Here is a 19,710-nt window from a genome sequence, read left to right as displayed (position 1 = left end):
CCTCGGGCATTATAAACTTACTGTTTATACATTAAATAGCATGGTACAATTGGGCTACTTCTGCAATCCTATAGTTTATAGAGCACACTGACACCAGAATTATATTAATTTGTATATTTTGCTAAGTCTTGAAATACAGAGAATCTTGAAATTTTAATGCTGAGTTGAACCCAAATTTTAAAGGGTAATTAGAAAATATTATTTCAGGTGACTGATCCTTATATATTTACATTCTGTTACCTTAGGAAAAAATTAGTCCCAGCAATCTATCAGAGTATCATAGAATCATAGAATGACCTGAATTGGAAGGAAACCACAAGGATCATCTAGTCCAACTCCTATCCCTGCATCTACCTGCAGGGCCTCTCTGCCCTTGAGTGTCAACCGTCCTCCCCAGTTTTATGTCATCAGTGAACTTGGTTAGTAAACCTTAAAGTACTGCACCCAGGTAATTTATGAAGATATTAAAAACTACTGACCCTAACACTGATGCCTGTGGAATCCTGGTAGTGACTGGCTGCCAGCCTGATGCAACCCCGTTTACTATGACACCTGAAGCTGATTCATCAGCCAATTGTTTACCCATTACATTATGTGTTTATCCAGCTATATGCTGGAATTTTTTTTTAGGAGGATACTGTGAGAGACAATATTGAAGGCTTTACTGAAATCCAGGAAGATTACATGAACTGATTTCCCTTGGTCAGCTATGTGGGTAACATTGTCATAGAAGCAAATTAAGTTTTGTCAGGCAGGACCTTCCCTTTATAAACCCGTCCTGGCTGGGAGGCTGGGACCAATGACTGTGATGTCTTTTAGATGTTTTTTCAATAGTTCCCAGAGAATCTTCTCTGTAATCTTACTGGGCACTGAGGTGAGACTAATAGACCTGTAGTTACTGGGGTTGTCCCTGCTACCCTTCTTGAAGACTGAGACAACATTTGCCACCTTCCAGTTAACTGGCACCTCTCCAGATTCCCAGAAGCAGTGAAAATCATTGGGAGGAATCTCACTCTGACATCAGCAAGCTCTTTAAGTTCCATTGGATGAATCCCCTCAGAGGCCCCATCGACTTGCAGCCAGCTGAAGCAGCAAATACCGCACAAGTTAGGGGTTGATAGGGAATTCATCATTTGAACAGTTTTGGTCCTCTAGCCGAGGGCTCTGAGAGTGCATGAATATCCTTTCTAAGTTTCTTCTTTTCATCAACAAATCGCATATTTAAATGTTTTTCCCATAATCCAGGGACTTGTTTCTTTTGCTGGTCAAAACTCTAGTTCATTTTGGGTAATGGCTGATTGTACTGGGTCTGGCTGTTGGGGCAGTTAACTTTCTTCATAGCAGCCTGTATGGTGCTGTGTTTTGGATCTGTGGCTGAAATGGTCATGATAATATTCTGGTTAATACACACCAATACTTTGGTTAATACTGAACAGTTCTTTTGTAGCATCGAGGCTTTCTCTAGCTCTCCCTCTGGCTGCCAGCAAATAGGCTCAGGGTGCACAAGAATTTGAGAGGCAACACAGCCAGGACAGCTGACCTAAGTTGACCAAAGGGTTGTTGCATGCCATATAATGTTGTGTTCAACAATACTAAGTAGCAGCAAAGCTGAGGCAGTAGTCATTTCCAAAACTGTGGTTGCTCTTAGAGTGGTTGTGTATGGTAGCCTTCTGGGAGGTAGTGAGTGACTGTCTTTACATCACTTGTTTGCTTTTTATCTCTCTTCCTTTACTTATTAAACTGTTTTTACATTGACCCAATGTGCGGATTCTCAGCTGCTGGCTAGGGTCAGCCCATCAAATATGTATTCACTTTCTTTCATCTGACTGGTGGCGCCTACAGGCTTCCCAATATTAATTATAAGAAAATAAAATAAAAATCAATGATAAGCTGCCTTCTGAAAACCGTGGCGGAATTTGATTTGATGTATTTCAGCAGAGAGCTGCAAATCATTATCTAGGGAATTGGCCTTAGGTTGTAGCTTCGCTATTTTGACTTTTATTTCCCTATCTAAAGTAACATTTTTTATTTACACATGAAAGCTTAAAGAAATAAGGCATTTTACAACATAAGAATTTCCACTAGAAAATCCAACTTACTGAGACCATCACTAGCCTGGATCGTCTAACTTAATTGTATACTTCAGATTTTTAGAGTAGCTAGTGTAGGACCTGGCATTATGTTCAACCTAGACCTTACTATAGTCTCAAACTATTCTCAGGCACAGATGAGGAATTAAATCGAAAGAGGTGTTATTCATAGCAGATAGCTTGCAGGCCCTGTGTTTTACTGAACATGATGATCTAGTATTATGGAGGTGAGCCACTCTGTGCTAGTGAATTTCAGCACCAAAACCAGTCTTAGAATGCATAATGTACTGGTGTAGCTATCACCATTGAATCTGCCACTTTCCTGTAAAATGAACTCAATTACTGAAACATCTGCAGGAACTGCAATTAGTGGGGAAAATACCAGCAAGGCTTGTTTAAATAAGTCAAAGAAACTTATTCAGAGTAGAACATGGATGTAGATCCCCCATATTTGAGGCAGGATGAAGTTAGTGAATTATTTCTAAGAGCCTCTCCAATTTTTTATGGAAAAATAAAAACGATACTGAAGTGAAACATAAATACATTTTATTAGTTCCACTGTTCATAAACAACCTATTTTGTAGGGAACATATAACTATAACCTCCACTCTCCTGATCAGGAAGAAAGGATTATTTTTACTTAATATAAAAAATTGAAAAGGTAGATAGCTACATATGAACTTTTTAGACAGGTACTGGCCATGATTCATCCAGCTTATTTTAGGCACCTCCCTTAGATAAAATGAGTAGTCTTCTAGAAGCTATTATTTTTCTCTCCAGTTATAGATGTTGTTTAATTGCTTATTTCATATGTAGAAATCTGCATTGTAGATGTCTAAGGTGAATTTCTCAGCACAGATTTATTCAGCTTCTACTATGCAATTTAAAAATAATTGGGCTGTGAAAACTTGACTGTGTAAAACCTGATTATACTTATGTAAACTCCAGTATGCTAGATACATGCAACTTTACAAGTTGTTCTTTGGCTGGGAATTCATAATTTCAAAAATACATTATGTTGACAGCTAGGGATCCTGGACTCCTGCTTTCTCCCCACAAAACAAGTTTAGTGAAGATACCCTAAAAAGGATATTTTTCTGTACCCATGTTCCTGCTCCTGCAAGGGGGTTGGACCTTATGACCTGAAAAGATCCCTTCCAACACAAAGCATTCTATGATTCTATGCTACTTCTAGGTATATATAATAGAAGTTTGGAAGTATAAGTTCAATGAAGGCAACAGTAACACAACTCATTCCCAGTCATGTTAATGATTTTTGTGATAAATATGAATGTCACATTGGACATAGACCATGACTGACTTATTTAGCACCGTAGCCACAAGACCTGTAGAAGGTAACTCCTGTAAATTTCTAGCAGGGAATTTGGACTGGCACTGGTAATCTCCACTGAAAATGCCTTATACACCATTATTGATCCCAGCAGTCCACAAAAGTAGTTTGAAAGTATGAAATATGAATGGTGCAGTTCTCCCATGCAGTAATCAATAAGGAGATGGTAGGGGAACAGATGTATGAAAAGATGTTATTTTAATAAGTAGGCCAGCACAGAAATATTGAATTACTGGCTTACGGAAGTCTGAATTGGAAGGTTCTACAACAATGTTCCTGCTAACATCAGAAAACTTAAGGCAAGTTCTATACAGATTACAGCCTGAAAGAAACTATTTATAAATGCATGTTGCCAGCACTGAAGGTTCTACAAACTGCAGTATGTTCAGCTAAAATTATTCCAATCAATGGAGCCTTTTTCTCATGCACTGTCAAGCTTCTTCTGTAATTACAGTCCACGTTGCATTTCAAATGCTATTTGCATGTCTATAAAATCCGACCTTTCCAATACTATCTACTTGGGATTTCATGAACATTCACCTTATCTTTACTATAGCTTTCTTTAGTGTTGGGTATCCCCAAGGACTTCAAGACTTCTGCTGTTCAATGTGCCTGCCCAGTGTCACAGATCAGTGGCTCTGAAGTTTATTGATATTTCCTTTTGCTCCCATGCAGCCCTGCTCTGTAACATTTACTCTGTCAATTACATTCATTTTGGTATTCATAGTCAATTCCATCTCTCTGTGACTTTAATTGCATTTCACTAAATTAAAGAGGCATTATAAAGTTGTTACCCTTTGATTTTGTAGCTTTAATTTCATTTTTCTTTAATCTTCAGAGCACACTAGATTATCAATTATCATAATAAAACAGTCACTGTGGAATATAGTATCTATAGTGGATATTCTGTGAAGTGAATCAGCCCACTTAATGTTAGTAGTGTGACAACAGTATATGTGCTAAGTAATAAAGCAGCCAAAATTCTACTGTACACTTCCATAGTATCTGTATAAATGAATTAAAGGATATTGAGATTTTGGGGGGATTTGCAAGAGATGCTAGTCGTTACTCATACAATATTTTAAATTACAAAAAAATTCAATGTGGGCAGATACAAGCATCATGAAAGTCAGGTCTTTGCAACTACCTAATGATTTCTGAAATAGTTAACGGAGAAGTTGGAGGGAAGGACATAAAGCAAAGGAGAAGTGTGGAAAGATATAAAACAGAAGTGTAAAAGGAAGACAAGAAAAAAGAACAATCAGTCTTCATGTTCACCAAAGCAGTGGTAGTCTGGCTGTCTTCCCTATAAGGAGTAGAATTTCATTGTTACAAGAGTATAACCTTTTCTGAGTCACTGTAAAAGATTTCTCGTGGTAGTGTCCCACAAAAGCTTCCAAAAAGCTTCCAAAAAGCTTTTGAACAAGTGTACAATAAAGGATCAATCTCTTTTTTTTTTTTTAATTATTCTTTGTAATTTGGTTGAATTCAGGAGTACTGTGCTGCCTAACTCTCTTCTTTTCTTCTGCTCATTGCCACCTTCTGTGTTCAACAGAATTTTCTTTGAAGCAAAATCCTTGGTGAGCTGAGGTCTCCAGTTTCAGGCAGTCCTGCATGGAGCAGAGAGTTGGACTTCATGATCCTTATGGTTCCCTTCCAACTTGACATATTCTATGATTCTATGCCACCTCCAATGTCAGTCCTGCCGGCCCATTTTCCTGGTCATTCTGTGTGAGACACTGGCAAGGACTGGTGAAGTTGGCCAGTGACAATGTAATATTGGCTGCAGGGCTGACCGGGCCACACCTCCCTCCACCAGGTTTACCCTAGATAGGAAGCACAGGGCTGCTAGACAGAATGGAGCCTATTTGGCATATGTGAAGGAGAGAGAAAATGTGAATGAGAGGTCCTCTTCTGAAACATTTCTGTTAAAACATGTCAGTTGTTTCCCCTCCTCTGCTAACACCAAAACTGATCTTAAACACGCTACATTCCAGACATCATGTGCTTTCTATTTGTATTCATTGCAGATGTGCACTAAAACTACTGCAAATAATTTAGGTAATTGGCAAACCACAGGGGCATTTACCCTGTTCACCGGCCTATTTTAGGCTGGCTCATCATTACCATTCTAATTGATGACAGGTCTCTAGTTTTTCAGTTGCCAGGCTGTTAAGACAAGGAATACTAATAAAATATTCTGGCAGTGGGATGTTGTAACTGTTCCCAGCCTTTTGCAAGCAATGAGCTCCCCTGCTCCTGCTGATAATGTGCAAGAGATGTGATGGGGAACTTTTTCAATACAAGAACACTCTTTTTTTCGCCATCCACTCAGCCTCTACAATTATCTAATTCCAATATTAACATGGCTTTTTAAACGTGATGTTGCACCCTGCAACATGTTGTTCTTAAAAAGTAGTGCCATCGAAGTAGCTGGTATCTTTATTAAAATAAAAAACTTTTCTCCCTTGTATAAAGAATATTTAGCGTTAAATGCCTCGAAGTCTTGAACATCAGATCTTAAACTCCAAGATCTTAAACACCAAAACACCTCACACTGATGGCTGCTGAAGAGAACTAGTGCTAGGCAATACCAAACACAGAGCACAAGTTCATACAACAAAAGTGATTGCACATCACCTCATGTGTTTAGTTAGGCTCAGAGTCCTGTCCTGCAAGAAGGCAGTGGAAGTGGCTGGTGTTAAACTTTTGTGTAATGCTGTAGAATTGGAAGACTCTCACTTCTGGCTCTGTTTTCTAGCCCTGTCCTTCCTAATCCTGATGCTGATCACATCATCACTTCATCTGTTCTAATGGGTGCCTTTGCCACTGCTCGGTAAGAGTCAAAAGAAATTAGATATTTTAAGTACTGAAGTCCTTCATAAAATCTAACTTTAATGACTAATCCAAGATCAAATAATTAACCTGAGCCATGAAGAATAATTGTACGTGCATTTGTCTTCAGTCAGTGTTTTATCCGCTGTCTATTCAAAGTACAGTCTCATCATCCATTTGGGGCTGTAATTTGGTATATGAGTTAAGTCGACATAGGCTGTTCCGATGATGAAACAGATGTTCCTTCCCCCTGTTTGTTCTTTTCTTTTTCCTTTTTCCAGTGTAAAGATTGCAATGGCTACATGGTCAGATTAGAGAACTGACCCAAACTCAAATGATACAAAAAAAGGGGGTTCTAATAAGTCATAATGTAGGGGACTAAGAAAATTCACTCCACACAAGGCACAGGAGTAGAAAGTATGGGAGGAAAACCCCAGCAAGGTATGGCATCTGGTCTATACAGGATGTAACTTGTCATCATAGTTGGAAAAATCATTTGCTGCTTTTGGAAGAATAAATTAATGCTTTCCATTCCTTTAATCTCGAAATAGGGTACTAATTTGTATCAAGGTGTTGAAAGTGCAATTGCAAGGCAAGAGACACTGATGGTTGATGATAGTTTTCGTTGAATCTTTTTATATGCCAAGAATATTTTCTTCATGGTTAGTCCAAGTTAAATTTTTTTCATCCCAAGTTAGTTAAATCTTCAGTGAAAGACAAAGAAACTTTTGACTCACTTTTTCAGATAACTAAAATAATTTTTAGCACTTTAGGCCTCTTAAGCCTTTATCATGCCAATGGTTTATAATTCATGGATGAAATTCATCCCAACATCAGATAACTCACATATAGAAATATACTTTACAAACAAAAGATATTTACCAAATCCATTTTCATAATCAATGGAGAAAAGTAACTCATCCTGTCCTAAAAGAAACTTTTAAAGTAGTACAGATGAAGACATCTGTTAAAAGCTACTACTTCTTCCTACTGACTATAGAGGAATTTGAAACAACTACCTTGGCCTTGACCAACTACCTTGGCCTTGACCAACTAGCATTAGGTGAGATGGAGCCCAATTTTGGTGCCCTCATTTTAGGTACTTCCTTTAGTATCAATCTGGTGCATTAACTGCAAAGTGATGTGGTGTGCTAAACTTCACTGCAGCTCTAGAGTGCACTCTATCACTTTTTGTCCTCTTTTGTCATACAAGAAGTTTTCAGGCAAAATAAAATAGAGTAGAATGATTCTACAACACCTTCTGAAGCATCTCTATACTGCTCCTTGGAGAAGCTCTTCGTTGGTCAGGAGACCTGAGTTGGAAATCTCATTAACTTCTTTTCCTATTGGATTTCACATTGTCACAATATTTAGACAACCTTGGGTGGTGGCAGGGGCTGAGTGACTCTGTCCTGGTATTGGTATCATCCCACCATATAAGTTCGGTAACTAATGTAAGATAAGGCCATTATCCTGCTTTCAGGATAATGAGATAGATGCTACATTTCATAAAGGAAGAATTGAGTTCCTGGGCAGAAACACACTTCTCAGGCTAATTTAGAAAAATATGGAAAATATCTACTGTCCGTCTACTTCTATGCCCAATGTTAGTACTGTGTTTCAGAACTGTAGCCCAAAGACCATCTGTGTGATAAAGAAATCCTCTGAACCATTTGGCCCTGAGCCTGTCAGTAATAACTGGTGCAGGAAGGAAAAGGAGAGGAGTAAGTATTCATTGTACTCAACACTTTCCTAAATCAGGCCTGAAAGGAGGAAAGTGCTATTGAAAGGGGAGAGCATAGAAGAGAATGTTATTTTCAATCATTAAAATAAACCTTTGGAGTTTAAACATGTTGACAAGCTAAAGCTCTGCTCCATAAGGCACCAAGTGCTCTTGAATCTCTATGAAGCTAGTGGTAGGTGAAGTAATTCAGTGCAGTACAGGACTGAGCACTGAGGGTCCTCTTGAAAGAAAGTCACAAAGATGGATGCTTATGAGTTTTGAATGGAACTCTACATCCATCCTACTCTTTCAGTCTCCTAAATCTAAATCTAGATGTGTGTGGTTAACTCATTTGAAGGTATTGCACGCATACTAGAAGATTAAGCGTGCAGTTCAGCTAGTGTCTTTCAGTTCAAATGAATGGAAGGAAACAGCCCATTTCTCGGAGATATGCTTTTGTTATCCCATTGAAGAGCAAGGGAGGCAACGTTTGTGCAATCCAAGCTGTTTGCTATGTACACCAGTCTTGCCACATAAACCTGAATTTGACAGATGGCTCCTGGAAACAGAAGGAACTACTGGAAATTTAAGGAATGTGGAATTAGACCCCCGTGGTATTTAATGACCTAGTTATTTTAGAGAAGATGAGGGATCTGAAGAGATACTTCCAAATCATACTTTGCAGCAGTTCTTACACACCAAGACAAAGAACTTCAGAACTGATTTATCAATTGCCTCAGTTTCTTATCATTATGCTGTTTTTGCAAGTAAGTTACAATCTCTGGTCTGGTGTTTGACCCCCCAGTTTTAATTTCTTTTCCTTATATCAAGGGTGGATTGCCTGCAATCCTTTCACTGTGAACTGCTGGAGAAGGTTTGGCTCTATTTTCCCTACATTCTCCATTAGTTAATGGTAGAGTAAGATGATACACATAGTAACAAGAAATCAGGTTTTTTTCACAGAAATTTTACAACCTCATTGGTGTACAAGTTTGGTTTCCGTTAAACACTAAAGCGTGTCAGTATTTGAAGGGAAAATGAAAAATCCTTCTAGGACCCAGATCTTCACCGTATTTCCTATCTGAAGGTGAGACCCCACACCTGCTCTACCAAGCAGTGCAGCCTAATACCTGATGTTTGTGGCGTGGCTGGATTTACAGTAGATGTCACAGTTATGCTGGGTCCATTCAGAGGATTGGGTGGTGAATCCCTGACTTAGTGGAAATAGTTGTATACGGCACTACTGCATAGGCAAATTACGTATGTATATGCATAGATAAACATGTACCCATGTGTATTATACACAAGCTGTATATTTGTGGTTTTAGACATAGTGCAGACAATAATGAGATCAGATAAAGTTAGGTCACATAAGTTATTATATTGTATGCAACAAAATATTTAAATTTTGCTTTGTTGTTTTAAACAGCAGAATGAGTGACTGAGTGCTTTTGATTTCAGTATTGATAAATGGAGGGAGAAATATGTTTTTTTTTCTCATGTGAACTTATTGCACACATCTAAAAGATTGGATTTAAGTATGTGAAGGATTCTCATTTTGCATGTGGAAATGATTGACTAGTGCTAATCTGAAGATTGTATACATTTTTATGTTTGACCACTTATCAAACACTCAGAAATCCTGTAGTTCCTTTAGTACCAAAATTCAAGCCTCCTTTTAATGGTTCTGATTTCTCCTTTTCTCAGGAAAATCAATAGAAATAGAGAGCACTCATATTACAGTGAGCCCTTTGATGGTTATACTGGGGAGAATAGTATAATGTTTTTCAGAGAGATTTCAAAGGTTAAATATGTGCATTTCCATAGCTCACTACTGTATTTACTCTAAAAGTGACTGCTCTTGATAGATTGATTTCCCTTCTGAATAAAATAATGTGCAGTTTAGAAAAAAACCTCACAAAAATTCCCTATAATGAACTCTAGAGCAATAGACACTGAAATCAGTAGCAAAGCTCCTACTGAGTTAAATAAAAACAGGTCAAAGTGCTATGCAATCAGAATTCCTCACAATAAACCAGATAATGCCTCCTTTTATTGTTTCTCTACTTTTTATGTGTTTTTCTATCAGCTGTGCGATCACGTGATGGAGCAAAGGAAACACTGACCCTAATCGTAATTGAAGAAGATTTGACTGGAGCCAGCTCATTTACGACATTTGTGAAAATAGTTTGAAAGTAGAATTTTGAATAAGTCATCAAGACTGAACACTAAAAGCAAATATAGTTGATCATGAAAACTCAAAAAAGAGATTAAAAAGGGAAGAAAAAACTCTGGTCTCAATCACTGTCTTCCAGCTCAGGAGGCTGGGTACCCTGAGATCAACTAGTCTTACTATTAAAGACTAAGGCAAAGGAAGGCATGGAGTAACTCAGCCTTTTTCTCATCCTTTGCTTCCCCCCACATTCAATAAAGCCTGGAGATTCTCCTTAGCCTTTCTTTTGCTGCTAAAGTATATATAGAAACAATTTTATTGTCTTTTACCACTGTAGCCAGACTGTGTTCTAGCTGGGTTTTGGGCCTTCTCCCTGCATAACTTCACAACATCTTTGTAGTCGTCCTGAGTTGCCTGCCCCTTCTTCCAGAGGCCATAAACTCTCATTTTTTTTTCCTGAGTTCCAGCCAGAGCTTTCTGTTCAGCCAGGATAGTCTTCTTCCCTGCTGGTTCATCTTTTGGCACATGGGGACAGCCTGCTCCTGTGCCTCTAGGATTTTCTTTTTGAAATATGTTCAGCCATATGTCCATATGCTTTCAGTAACATAAATAATTTTCACTTAAACAGTCAAGTTCATCTGCAAATATGATCTGAGTGGTGAAGAAAAGGAAGGACTGTATTTGTTGCTTTTTTTTTTCTGCAAGAAATGAAGCTTATTTATATGTTCTGATAAAGGGCAAGAGACATGGAAGCAAGACGTGTATGGGTGTGTGCTTCTGTGGGTGAAGTACAACTGTACTGCTTATGATCATTTAAAATCAAATATTCTTACAAGTTTAAAGTCTTCATGTATTAACATCTCAGTAATTAGCTTCCAAAGGAACAAAGAAATGAAATGAGGAACAAAATATTATTGGTAGGTAGAATCTCTACTTTACTTTGGATGAGAAGTGTAATGAAACTTTAATGTCAAATCTACCCATGGCCTGTCAATCTGCAGCTTTTTGTTCAGCTATGGACTGCTGCTGTTGAGATCAACCAAAGTGTAACTTGGTGTTTATGTTGGATTTATTTATTTACTTATTTATTTGTTTACTTATTTATTTATTTATAGATTTTTGTATCAGGGACAGCTCATCTTTCCTAGGTATGATTGTTAGAGATCTGGTCCCTTTCTTACGTCTGCTCAGCTTTCTGTCATGGGGCAGGTGAGCTCCAGGATGTGATGTTGGAGGGGCCACATGGACTAATGTAGTATCCTCCAAACTGTGATGACTAAGCATCCCTGAAAGTCATATGTGGTGCCACAAAATATTTGTACCAGGAGTCACATTTTAAAATGCTACAATGTTTATTTAGGGAGATTGTCATGACAAAGACTATAAAATAGGCTGATACAAAAGAACAATGTATTTTAAGGGACATGATTCAGCAATCTTGTTTCCTTTAACACTGCAAAGATTTGAATGTATGTGAATGTAATATTCACCATGAATAATCCTGTCCTGTTCTTAGTATAGTGCCTGCCACACCTGTATCTGTACCTTCATGTACAATAAATAATATTATATATATAATATATATAACATATGCATATAATTATATACTATATACAGAGAACATTTTGAAGCTTTAGGTGACGAGAAGTCTAATTATCAGAAATACATTAAAAATACAAGGTAATACGTCATGGATACAGTCATACAACTCTTTCATACTAAGAGAGGCCCATGACCAGATGTTGTACATGTAACAGTGAACAAGATCCTAAGAGTTTGCTCTGTCAATCAAACCTCTATGTGTTTAATAATCTTAGTGCTAGTATGGAAATATTGACATTTTGAAATTATCTGCTGGGGTATGATACCTTGATCATTGGATCTTTTTCACTCTGTCATTGTGTCAATTTCTGTTTCTTCCTTTCATTCTTGAAGAATCAGATTCTGAAGGCTTACGTATTTTTTTTCAGCACAGAGTACACACTAGACTGCGGAGAATTTTGCAAATTTGCAAAAAGTGTCAGTAAAAAAATAGTCTTAGGGAATTATTATAATATTATTATTAAATCAATACAAGATATATTTTTCTCATATCAACTAACTATTTCAAGCCCAAAAGAATGACTATAATTACTCTGGCCAGATGAAGAAATTGGCTCAGTTGCTCTGCTCAGATAAATTCTTCCAATCATACAAATTCTGTTCTATCAAAAACTTACATAAGAAAAAAATACTGTAGGAATAATCTTGCATCTTATAACTTAAGGCATGGTGAGACGTCAAGACTAAAGAAAGGCATTCAGAAACACAAACTTGCAAACAAATCCTTTTTCTCCAGGAAACCAGAGGTGTATATTTGGCAGTGCTTTCTGCTGGTAAGGACGTAAGTACCAGACATTGTTATTACAACACAAACCATTGTCTGTTTTGCTCTTAAACTTTCACAGTTTGGATATCAATAAATAAAGATTTGGTGGAACCTTCTTACAATAAACTTGTAAGCTACACTGGCCTGGATCAACTGCCTCCTTCAGGTGAATGAGGAGCATGGAGCTTAGAAACAGCATGCAGATACTTACAGAAAACTTGTAGATTTCCATCGTGCACTTATGGGTAGCCTCCTCTTCCTTTCCCTCTTGCTACTAACCAAAATGACCCAGGAATGACTGAACACCATAAGTATTGTCCTCTCCAAACTAAATACAGCAGGAACAGTACAGATGCTGGATTTTCGGCACCAACTCATCAGCCCTAGAGATCCCTGGGCTGTGTTTCACTCATCGTTAACACAGGCATTGCTTACCATTGTGTACATATGTTTTACTGAATCTTCTTCTGTTCCTGTGCCTGCCATCAAACAGTTTCTATAAAGTGATAATTATTAACTGAAGTAAATAGACTATCACCAGAAGAACTTGGGAACCACTCAACACAATAAAACGCATATTCTTACAGCTAACAATCTTTAACATGTCTGTCATCCTACTCTTAAGAGGTTCCTAGAAAAGCGTCTCGAAGGCTGTCACTCTTCCACTAAAAGAAACAATGAGAGAAATGAGTAGTTCTGATTCTTATCCAGTATCAATTTTTTCACTTATCTGCTAGAAGCAGCTCATTTTACTTCAGTAATTGCTATGCCAGGGATGAGAGATAGGCATTAGGAGGGAGATGGAGACAACGTACTTTGGGCTGTTGGAGTGGAACAGAAAACAATAAAGGATTGGTGAAGCCATACAGCGGAAGAGAGAGAAGGGGCTCTGCTGGAGAAAAATGGCAAATAATTTCACAAGGTGTCTTTACTCATGATCATCGGAGAATGATTTTCTTGTAGAAGATATAATCTGAACAGTATCTGGGGTCTTAGTGGATTTTAGGAACTCGGGTTCTTCAGCTTGAACTTGAGGTTAAGTGCCAGAAGAGAATATATTCGTTTGCTATAAGGCATTTTATACAAGAATAAATGTTAGCAAATGAAGAAGAAAATTAGCATAAAACCTCAGGGACTTTAGACAAGATGTATGTCAGATTATCCAAGAAAAGAATGGAACTATTGCCAAGAATTCAGCAGGATCAACATCCAAACTAACTAAACATATACTAAACTAAACATCCACTAAACATAGCCACGTACTAAACTAAACTTGTAATAATGTAATCAAATGTACTGATGTTAACTTAGGGAACCCTTACTTTTAACCCATGAAAGTTATAATAGCTTTGTAATAACATGACAAGCAATATATCCAAACAAGCTTATTCTGTAAGAGATGTGTGAGTAAGAAATTATTCTATAATTTATTATTCATGAAGAACAGTAAATTATTCTAATGACATTTTCTGCATTATGAATATTCTAAAAAGTGCTGCTGCAGGCAAATGAATGGCCATGGAAAGTGTGATCATTCATTCCAATCTTTTTTTTAATAAACTTTATTCAAATTAAAGGAAAAAAATAATTACTGGGAAGCAAGTATTTAAAGACTATCTCTGTGAAATGATCATTTGCTCTAAAAGGACATCAAAAGCCTGTTCAGAGCAAAATCACATTTCCAGCATTAAATCTTTAGACAAGATACAGAGACAGTAACACCTGTCTTTGGAAATTTATTAAAATGCTTTGAACTCCAGTACCGATTAATATATACTTTTGAGCTCTCCACTTTGCATAGTCATGGAAATAGCTTTATTTTGAGTAAATGAATACACTAGACTCCGGTAAAATACAGTGAATGTGAAAATAATTTTTATTTCATAAATGGTGGGATAGATTAATGGCTTGGCTATATGAAGCTGAGTGAAGCTTGACTTTCTGGAGGCTAGCAAACTGGTTTTAATCTGAATTAGTATTTTGGGTATATTATAAAACTTCAATGTGTTGAAGAATTTGTGCCTCAAGTATTTTAAACCCATTCAAATATTATTTTACATGTTCACGTTGGACAGATGTTTTTAAATCCACAGCTTTTATGGCATGTAGTGATAGTTATTTTTCCTTTTCTTCTTGGCTATAGAAAAGCATTCTATGATTAGAATCACAGAATTTTGCCTTCAGAGAGAGGTCTACAGAAAAGCTCCTTGAGGAATTTAAAATTGCCATTTTAAAATACTCATAGGTGCTAAAACTGGGGAATGAACTAGAAAATCTCTAGACATAATGTTCCTTTCTTCTGTAAGTGTATGTTCCCGTGCTATCATTAAGATTGGCAGTACAAAGTCTTGGGTATAAATGGGAATTCCTAACAGTTTTCCAAGAAATGTATCTTGCTGTCTTTATTTCATGAGGTTTAGTGACATTCCAAGCTTATGCATCATTTTACAAATATTTTTCTTCTTTATACTTTTAGTTTTGTATCCTTCTTACTGTGGCCTTACAAAGCTCTGAGTTCCAGTTACAATAACAAACCTTAAAGGACAGTTTCTAGATATTATTTTGCTGTGAGAATAGCAACAGTACTGTCTGTACAGAGAAGAAATGCTTAGCATGCACTGTCTTGATTAAACTGCTACTATACCAGAGCAGCTATTTTTAAAACAGCTGAGATGCATAAGTTTGTGACTGAAGTATAGACCCTGTCTTTGAGTGGTCAATTAACATGGATTTCATTATAATCGAAACATACTAAGCCTCAGCGAAAAATAAAAGTATATCAAGACAGCATCTTATAAGTAAGATTTTCATGAAGGATGGAAAAAAATCAGGAGAATTATTTATGCCAACAACATAAATATTTGCTTCTTTAATTAGAACATTCTGAAATGTTTCTTATAAAGGCAATATTTTCTAAAAAGGGTGCCTACACGATTACACTGAGCTAGAGGGCTATTCTCTATGGGGCCAAACTTAGGTGAGAAGAATCCCTCTCAATATTTATTGGAAATAGGAAGGTTAGCAGTCTCCCATTTTCACTTGACAAATTAAATGTTTGGGGGAAGCCGGCAAGAAAATGGCATAAAAGTGAAAAGTGTAGCTACTGTGCGACATTATATTCTTAAAAGAACCTGGGATGTGTTGGATAAGAAAGTAGCCACTGCCTTTAATAATATTGATTTTCTTCAGCCATATTTTGCTTAGAGCTATTTCTCTATCACGTGCATACAGAGAAGTGTGACTCACAGACAGTCCATTCAGCCTGCAGGGAAGTGTACCAAACCCTTTTGGGATGTCAGGTCACAGCCACCTGTATTTAGCACAGAGGAGGCTCCACAGAGACATATTTCTTCACTCTGGTGACCAGTGAGTCCAGGAATGAGGAATACCCAAAGTTTCTTTCCACCTTTAATGTACTTTCTAATATAAAATATGGCAGGAGGGATTCAGTGGTTCAGTTGCAGATTAAGTATTTTTGTCCTAGTTGGAGAAGATGGGAGATGAAGAGATAGTTTGTGACCCACTAGGACACAATTTCCATCTCAGGTTGATGTTGGGGCAATGCATCTGCTTCATGCACTGCGCTAGGCTGAAAGCAGTGGTAATGAATGCCCTTCAGTATTTAGGTAGTCATTTCCCCCCATCTTTCCTTCCTTATTATGAAGGAAATCGATTTCCCATTTCATTGATAGATCTCTGCAGGCTGCATGGAAGCTTGGTCATGCTGCAACACAGGTAATGTTACAGGACAGCACAGTGTTGCCAGCAGAACTAATCCCAGCAATGGCATACCAAATCACTCATTTCTATTTAGCTTTTGTCAGTGTCATACACTGACAGATACAGATTTTGTCTGTGGAATGACATCTACCTTTGAAGTCCTTTTTCACTTATTTATTTATTTTTAATTTTATTCCCCTACATGATGCACTCAGCACTAATAAAAAATTTCCTTTCAGTAATGAATTCCATTCAGTTGTTGAGTATGCATCCGCCACACTACTGATCAGCAGTGTGATAGGGAAATTTTAGGTTTTCTCTTCTGCATAAACATCATCTCTTTTTTCTTTGCTTTTCCCAGCTGTTCATTTTTGACATGTGGTAACTTAGTTGCTGCAATTGTTCCAGAGATTGCTTTGATATTTGCTCTTTTGTTGTGTTAATAGAACCACTAGTCTCTCTTACTTTGACCTTGCATTATATTGTCAAGGCTTTCAAGTTCCACATTCCTTTGTATAGGCAGTCCTAAATTTTATAAAGCTTTAATTACAGATTAGCCCTTCCTGCAGCTCTGAAAATGAAAGTGTTTAGGCTGTTTTATGACATTTGACAGAGAGAAGGCTAAAATTACTCTTGGTTTTTTTCTGATCATGTAATTGGTTGTGATTGGATTTTTTTTTGCCCTTGTGTTTCATACATCTTGAAATAAGGTCAGGTGTTTATTTTCCTTTGCATGTTTGGTCTTCCAGCTTCTGTGTTAATTTTGTGGTTAGGCACAACTAGATGTGTCCCAGGCAGAACCAGTAGCTTTTCTCTTGGTTTCCTCAGCATAATAATCTATTTTGACATATATTTAATTTTTCTTTCATTGAAGTATTTTCTGCCAGCACTGTAATTTCAGATGCTACTAAACATATTGAATATGCTTTTACCCCTGCATAAAAACTTAAGGCTTGGAATGGAAACTTTTGAACAAAAATGTGAACTTGGAAATGACATTTTAAAGGACATGGAGAGCCTTGAGAATTTGAACATTTATGCAACATCATTTTTAAGGCTCCTTTTGCTTCAGTCACTTTTATGAATAAGCAAACTTCCACTTCAGTCACCTAGCACTTCTCAAGTCTTAACCACAATCTCTGACTAAATTCTGTGGTGTGTTTCTGGGATGCTTTATAGCTGAATTTCATATGGTAAGATCTTGTTCTCTTCCTTGTATCCTTTATCTTTAAACGTCTTCCTACAGTTCCTACAGTTTTGCATGGGATGTGGAAGATACCTTGCAGTATGAGAGTTTTTTCTCAGCTTAAGGTTTAAGATGAGAGACAGACTACATTATGCTACTGATGCAGACTCTTGTTTTCTCAGCTTTCCCCAGTGTTGCATCTTAGGAGCAGATATTCTTACAGTTTATAGAAGATTACAATAATTTCTTAATTTTGTAAGTTTACTTATAATTTAGAAAGTTATTTCAAAATCTAAATGTACCATAAAAGAAGATAATTATGTTAGTCAGATTTGAATTTCCATTATTATTTATTTCACTTTATTAATTTAATGTTCCTCTTTAGCTTTCATGGAAAATCTCATAACTGGAAGTCTCTGTGAAATAGAAATTTAGGATAGGAAAATACTATGTTTATAGGCATGGATTTATTTACAAATGTATGTGTCTCAGTCAGATTTACTAGGTCAGGCTTCCTGCATCTACAAATGACCCTGAAGTGTTCCTTTCTAGTATTCTAAGATCTTAAAATGTAACCAGCTAGGTGTTTTTGTTGTTTGCTTTCTTAAATAAAGCATTATATTTTGTAAGAGGTTAACAATAAAACACATCACACTTACTCCTCACTTTTCTTTATTTCTGTCAGTATTTCTAATCTAAGTATTAATCTGCTTTATAAAAAAAGTGAACAAAAATTACTATAAGGAAATTAATATGCTACCCTATGAAAAAGAAATTAAAATGGTGTTGTAAACCCACATTCATTTAGTATTATTTTACTTCATATGCCACTCAAATATAAAAAAAATAAAAAATAAAGGGCTTCTTTTGTTACAAAAATACTTGTGTGAGTTATCTCTCAAGTCACAGTATGAGCTTCTTTGAATGCCTAAAATTATCCTCAGTAATTTTTTTTAATATTTGTAGCAAGGCATAAAATATAATGTGTCACATCAGACTTGACCTATAGCAAAGGTTTTCCAATATATGTTAATTAGAATGTTTTCTCCAGTTACAGTTTGCTGATACAGTCATATTCATAAAAGCACTTGAATAGATATGGTTGTATTAGTAATCAACAAAACAGCTGTGTTTCCAAGGTGGGCTGTGTCTCAAGCATAGTGGTTTGCTACTGTAATTCTTTTGGTATGACTATAATTACAATTCTCTTTGAATGTACAGAAGATCTCAGAAGAAAATATGTACTGTCTTCCTGTCATGTTCATAAGTCAAATTTCACAGCTTATATCCCAAAATCTGTGGACTATCTCTCAACACAACAATGAACTAGTATTTTGCCTCAATCTATTTCAGTCCATGGCTGTAATAAAGAGTTAATGGCTGAAAAGAAAAACAGAAGAAAAGCCAAAATGTTAGTTCACTATGGTTTTAAAATCCTCAGGAATATTTTCCTTATTTTTGTTCTGACAGGACCCATCCCTCAAATTCCTTGTTGAATTTTAATTATTTTCTTGACATGAGTGTGTGTAAATATCACTTAACAAAAATAAACTTTTCCATTTATATGGCTTGGCTCCAGTCTTTTTGAAGTTCCTAGAAAGTTGGACTAGGTTTATTTTGTTATCCTTTTTGAAGTCATGGAAAAGGCTTTTGTTTTTGCTCTGTAACACTGGTGAGTATATAAACTCTCAATATATTTTGAAATATACGTAAGGTTAATATAAAACAACAACTGTAAGGAATATGCCTCATTGCGATATGGATGAAAAATCATTTACTAAACCACAAATTATATATTTTAATGCAGTTTTATGATCCATGTTTTCCAGAAAAGTATCTAAGTGATATTAGCATTGAATTAGATATGTTCAGTTTAGAATGGCTCTTTTTTGTCTACTCAGTTTTTTTTAAGCCTCAGAAGCTAAACATACATTGCAATATTTTATGCATCTTCTAGAAAATAGCATTATTTTTTTGGCATTTGGACCTCTTTGGAATAAAACAGTGAGCTTGAGCCATGTTAGTTTTAGGCTCTGCAAAAGAAATATGTCTATAAGGCATCATTTCTTCAGGAATTAAGCAGACTGTAAATGTTTGAATGTTCTCTGAGGATGTGTTTATGAGATTTGTAAGTGATTAGTAGTATACACAGTAATAAAAAATTGTAATGGATAAGACAAGTGCCATTCCTTCATAGATCATTTGGGCCCAATGAAACGAATGTTTCCCACCACAGAATAATTCTATGAAAGTTTCTAATGGGT

The sequence above is a fragment of the Phaenicophaeus curvirostris genome, chromosome 2 (genome assembly GCF_032191515.1).
Source record: "Phaenicophaeus curvirostris isolate KB17595 chromosome 2, BPBGC_Pcur_1.0, whole genome shotgun sequence".
Taxonomy (NCBI): Eukaryota; Metazoa; Chordata; class Aves; order Cuculiformes; family Cuculidae; genus Phaenicophaeus; species Phaenicophaeus curvirostris.
This window is presented reverse-complemented; position numbering follows the sequence as displayed.